The 6,354-nt window shown below is 41.6% G+C and overlaps 1 long non-coding RNA gene across 2 annotated transcripts; it reads left to right on the top strand.

The window, feature by feature from the left end:
* Nucleotides 1–705: 705 nt before the first annotated feature.
* LOC144454485 (uncharacterized) lies at nt 706–5,788 on the top strand. 2 transcript variants are annotated; one of them, XR_013482913.1, is made up of 3 exons: nt 706–1,005; nt 1,616–1,723; nt 5,333–5,788. It is a non-coding gene; the product is annotated as an uncharacterized LOC144454485 (long non-coding RNA). The 2 variants fall into 2 exon arrangements; XR_013482912.1 differs by having other exon boundaries at nt 706–973; nt 5,333–5,787.
* The last annotated feature ends 566 nt before the right edge of the window (nt 5,789–6,354 follow it).

Consider the following 6,354-nt stretch of genomic DNA (forward strand, 5'->3'; position numbering starts at 1 on the left):
AAGGTCAGACAAACAACAGAGACAGAGGGAAACAGACAGCAGAGAGATACTTAAGCAGTTCACCTCAATTCATTTCTTGCTAGAGGAGGTTCTGGGGCTATATATAGAAACAATGCCTGCCCTCGGGGAGCTTACATTCAGACATAAGTATTCAAAATAGCAATAGCACTTTAATAAAGCTATAACGGTGTATTCACCTCAACTGCTCTGCTCCTCTTCTGTTCCCCACCCCCAAGCCCGTGATCTCTGTGCCCGAAGCTGAAATGAAAACAGCATTTGGTTTGAGGCCTTAAAGGTTGACCAGGTTAAAATATGAAACTACCCAAATCCCGTTTTCGCCTTCAATCTTTTCTCAAAGTAAAGAATCTCTCCCAGCAGGGATCTCAGGCCCATAGGATGAGTTTCATATGGGAACTTTTTTGGTCTGGACTGAAAATTCAGATCTGGGTCCTAATTCTGCCACTGCCACCAACTGGCAGCGAGTCCCTTCCATCTCTCCAGAACTCCGTTTCCCCTTCTGTAAAATGAGGGGGTTAGCCTAGACCTTCTCTTAAATTTCCTATCATTCCAGGTTTCTTTTTAACAACTCCCCTGTCCTTTCACCCTCCCCCAAGTGAAGGCTCTCGCATGCCTTTAACACAGAAAACAGTCTTTTATTAAATTCGGGCATAGAAGCCGTCCTCCAGCTCCGAGCCGTTGGGCCCTGGCTGCATGTTTGTTTTTTATAAGATTCTATTTGCTCGGAATCCAGAAGAACAAAAGAAACATTCTCTTCTCCCTCGTACCCGTGTGTCGAAAAACACAATTTCTCTTCTGCTTGGCTCGTGACCAGGGAATTGGGACCCGTGTCCTGAGCGAAAGCGAGCGCGACAGCCCCGGCGCAGGCGGGCAGAGCAGTGGCAGCCTGAACTCGAGCCGGGCCTGCTTCCTAACGGCGAAACGAACGTCAGGGGAGATTGATATACTGCGTCATGTGAGCGTTGGTGAAATATAACCCGCATTAAGGTTGTTGCCTTGAGAAATGGACTTTAAAAAAAAATCCTGCGGTTTTTGATGCCCGTTAATAACCCTTATAACTCAGAGCATCACAGACCACTTTCCCTACTGTAGCCTCTGGGAAAAGATGGAGTCAATGAATGCATTGCCTACTTCTAGCTAGAAGTAAGCGAGTCTCAAACTGCCCGTTGTCCAGACTAGAAAACTGAGGCCCTAGGAGGATGGATTTATTGGTCCTTTTTTTTTTTCCTCCAACTCCTGAGCCTCATAGTGTCAGGACTCTAGCTGTGTGTTAAAGAAATTAAAAATAAATAAACCCTACAACTCTTTCCCTTTCCCTCTCCCTTCACTCTTCTTTTTTTCCTTTCCACCTGCTAATACTTTCCCCCTCTCTCTCCTTGTATATTTATAATAGGTTGGGATCTGAATGCAGAGGAGTTTTAATAGAAAGACCAGAACACCTCTCCATTTGTAGAATCCTGCTCCAGAGTAGAAGATTCCAAGTGTGATAGAGATTCAGTGCAATGTTGGTTTCTTGAAGGGAGCACATTAATATGGGAATTGTAGCCTCACCTTCTCTGCTCTTTATCTAGTGAGATCTATTTATTTGTTTATTTAGACTACCAGACACAGTCTAAAGCAACTGAACTTCTCATTCACCTGGGAAGAGAGCATGGCCAAGAACAGAAACCCAGGAAAGTCAACTGGCAAAGATGCACCCAATTGGGTAGGTGATGATGAAAACTTAAATGAGCAGGTAAGGTCCCCAGAGATTCATGTGGACAATAATATCTGGGAACTGTGCCTTTCCCTGTGTTATATCTCCAAAGGCACTCACATGGGGGCCTCACAAATAGTAATAGCTTCTGTTCTTGTGGCCATCTAATTTTCTCCCTAAGACCTTAGGGATCACCTTTCCCCAGATGACCCTGAAATCCTTATGTCCATTGTTGACCTCTCTTTCAAATTCCCAATCTATGTCTCCAATTCCATTCCAATCATCTCTTTCTGGATCTCCCACCATCACTTCAAAGTTAGCCTGCTAATGACACCACTCTGGCTACTCTCCCACATTCATAACTTTGGGACCAGTTTGAATTATTTTCTCTTCTACTCTTCATGTGCATCATCAGCTACCAAGTCCTAGCAATTCTGTCTCCTTGATCATCTTCACATTTGCCTCTCCCTCTCCATTCCCACAGCCACCCTTACAGAATAGGCCCCCATTACCACCCACTTGTATTATGTCAATAGGCTTCTAACAAATCTTCTTGCCTGCACTCTGTTCTCACCTAGCCATTCTTCAGAAATTGCCAGAAAAATCTTTCTTATGCATAGATCTCATCAAACGACTCTCCAGCTAAAATCCTCCTGTCACTGTATTACTGCTTGCTGAATATAGTTCATACTTTTTTGCCTAATACTTAATGCTTTCCGCAATCTTTTGCCATACTTCATTCCTGGTTTTATTTCATGTTTCTCTCTTCCATGCACTCTATGCTCCAGTCAAACTGGACTGTCCTCTGTCCTTGAACACAGGCTAAATGTTCCTATCTCTGTGCTTTTATGTGCATATTTTCACATGTCAAAAATGCCCTTCTCTCTTTTCATCCATCAAATTTTTACTCACAGAAGAATGAGCTTTTGTTCTGTATTTAGAGTCTGAGCTAAAATGTGGTCTCTGGTTTTTACTACTTCTATGACCTTGGGAAAATCACTTAATCTCTCTAAGCCTCAGTTTCCTCATTTATGAAATGAGGAGATTGGACTCCAGGGGTGGGGAACCTGCAGCCTCAACTCAAAGGGCAGAAGACCTTGAAGACCTAGAGGGCCACCTGTGTCCTCAAGGCCAAGGTTTCCCACCCCTGGACTAGACAATCTCTGACATTCCTTCTAGACCTAGATTTATGATATTTTGAAACTCTCCTTCCTTCAGAAGGCCTGTCCAATCCCTAAATGGTTAATGAACCTCGAACTCCTGGCTCACATAACCTGTTGTTGCATGCATCTCTCTAATGGATTTCTCATGTAATGTGTTGCATTACTGTTACCTATGTCTGTATCTTGCCCTCCTGATAGACTGGAAGATCTGCAAGGCCTTATCTAAACTTTGCATGTCTCCCAGGACCTAACGTAGTGCTCTGCATACAGTAGGTACCTAATGTGTATTTGCTGAATTGAATCAGATCTGACCATGAGCATGAACCTCTGCTCTTTGTCCTAGCCTTCTCACTTCTGTTCCGTCTTGCTGCTATCCCCAATCTGGTTGGACATCAAAGTCCCTCAAAGACCCCTGTAGCTCAGCCAGGAATATTCTAGAGAGAGGCTATGAATATTTTGGACTCAGGAGATCGTGAAGGTAGCAACTACAGGCAGCAAATGGGCAGTAGTGAGTGGGAACTAGGACTCAGGCACATGGCCAATTCAATTAGATCACACAAATATTTACTTAAGCACCGATTGTGTTCAAAGTCTCGTCCCAAGGCACCAGGGATACAAAAAATAATATAACACAGTCTCTGCTTTCAAGAAGGTTACCAGCAATGGATTTGGTATTATGGGCAGTGGAGGGTGGGGAGGAGGAGACATGTGACAGGTATTAAGGCATAACCAAGAATAGGATGAGTACAAATGAGATGTCCAAGCAATGTGCTATGAGAGACTCAAGGTGGGAGAGGTCACTTTCACCTAGGGAGACCAAGGAAGGTTTCACATTGTAAGCCTTGAAGCTGAGTCTTGAAGGAAGGGGTAGGGGCCCCGACTTGTCATAGGCTCATAAGGTTAAAGATTTAGAGGTGAAATAGATCTTGGAGGGCATCCAGTTCAAGATCCACATTTCATGGATGAGGAATTTGAGTCACAGAGAGGTTAAATGACTTGCCCAGCTGAGGTCACAGAGCCAGGGAATGTCAGAGGTGTGACTGGACCCAGGTCTTGTTGGCTCCAAATCCAGACCTCTATCCACTGATCCATGCTCCTCTCTATTACTTAAACAGATGAGGAGAAAGGGCAGTGCTTTCCAGGCATGGGGTATGGCATATGAAAAGGCATGGCAGTGGTATAGGGCAGAAAGACAAGAGGAGAAGAGGAAATGAAACATTCTAGTTTGGTCAGAATATAGAAGACATACCAGAATCACAATTCTAGAGTTGCGAAGGATGTCAGAAGTCATCTAATTCAACCCATCATTACAAAGTGCTCCCCACCATAGCATATCCCCCGAGTTGTCATCTAGTCTCTGCTTGAATCCTTCGAGGAAGGGGGTCCCACAACTTCCCAGGGTGCTTATTGTTACTTTTGTTAAGTTTGTTTCTTTATTTTTGTTGTTGTTGTCGAGTCATTTCAGTCAAGTGACAATATCTGGGTTTTTCTTGGCAAAGACACTTTTATAATTTGTCATTTCCTCTTCCAGCTCATTTTACAGATGAGGAAACTGAGGCAAAAAGGGTAAAGTAATTTGCCCAGGTCACACAGCTGGTAAGTGTTTGAGGGCAGATTTGAACTCATGAAGATGAGCCTTTCTGAGTCTTAGCCCAATGCTTTAGTGAGTGTACCACCTAATTGCCCCAATTAAATGCTTAGCATTTTTTTCTTATACCAAGCTTGAGTTTTCCTCTTTGTAATTCCCATTCATTTCTCCTATTTCTGTCTTATGTGGCCAAGTCTAATTCCTCTTTCATTTGAAAGTCCCTCAAATTACTTTAAGATTATTATCATTGCCCTATCTCCCCCCTAGCCCTGCACCCCACTACATACACACACACACACACACACACACACACACACACACACACACTCCTAAATTTTCTTTTCTCTAGGCTATCCATGAAGGTAAAAAGACCCAGGAAAAACTGGATAGGTAGTTGTAAAGCAGATTTAGAGAGAGGAATAAGTATTTATTAAGCACCTACTATGTGATAGGCACTGTCCTATTATCCCTATTTTACAGTTTGAGGAAACAGAGACAACTAGAGGTTAAGTAACTTGTCCAGAGTTATACAGGTGGTAAGTGTCTAAGGGTGGATTTGCACTCATTACACCAAGGATTGCACTGGATTGCACTTCCTGACTCCAGGCCCAGCACTCTATCCACTGCACCACTAGTTAATTTGAAAGCAGGAATTAGGAGATTACATTTAATTTTGCTGAAATGGGGAGCCACAGATGGTTTTTGAATAGAAGAGTGACAAGATCAGAAGTCTCAAGAAGGAATCAAGAGACCTCCTCACCTTTATTTGATATTGTTTTAGAGACTCTAGCTCTAGCCGTGAAACAAGAGGACAAAATTTGCCATGTGAATATTGGAGAGGATAACATTATGCTATTCTATTTGCAGATGGAGTGAACCCCGGAAAAAATCTGTGAAGAAATGAATTGAGATTATTAATTATACAGTAGTAGGATACAAAACAAATCTACAAGAATAATCAGATTACTGTGTAACACTAAAAAAAATCTACAGGAAAAAGATAAGAACTATTCTAGTCACAAAATGCATATGATACTTTGGAGTTAACTTACCAAACACACACAAACTCATAGAAATACAACTATAAAACTCTACAGTAAATACTCAGAAAAGAGATTTGCTGTTTGTGGGTAGGTTGTGTCAAGATAATAAAAATAACTGTACTACCTAAGCTAATTTATAGATTTAATTTAATACCCATCAAATTTCTGAGAAGATATTTTATAGAACTAGGTAAAAGAAGAACAAAATTTATGTGGAAGAACAAAAGGTCAAGAATGTCAAGGGAAATAATGAGAAAAAAAACAACAGAAGGGACCACAGTATTACCAGACCTTAAAATACATTATAAAGCAGTAGTTATCAAAACCATTGGGTACTGGTTAAAAACCAGAAAATGTAGATCAATGGGACAGACTTGATAGACAAGAAATATGAGCAGTTGCCAACAGTTTCCAGTGACTGATAAACCCAAGAACAGAAATGATTATTGGAAAAGATCCCTGTTTTGATAATAATAATAAGTAGCATTTACATAGTACTTTGAGGCTTGCAAAGGACTTTATAAATATATAATTTGATTCTCACAGCAACCCTGGGAGGTAGGTGTCATTATTATCCCATTTTATAGTTGAGAAAACTAAGGCAAAATAAGTGGTTAAGTAACTTGCCCAGGGTCACACAGGTAGTAGACGTCTGAGGCCAGTTTTGAACTCAAGGGTCCCAGATATCAGGTCTAGCATATCCATTGGGTCACCTAGCTGGAAAACTAGAAATAATTTAGAGGGGAAAAATAAGATTGGACCAATGCCTTACGCCATTCACTATGATAAAGTCAAAATGGATTTGCTACCTGAATATACAAAGTCACAACATTAAAAAAAATTAGA

The sequence above is a fragment of the Phascolarctos cinereus genome, unplaced genomic scaffold (assembly GCF_003287225.1).
Source record: "Phascolarctos cinereus isolate Bilbo 61053 unplaced genomic scaffold, phaCin_HiC Scaffold_726;HRSCAF=1367, whole genome shotgun sequence".
Lineage (NCBI taxonomy): Eukaryota > Metazoa > Chordata > Mammalia > Diprotodontia > Phascolarctidae > Phascolarctos > Phascolarctos cinereus.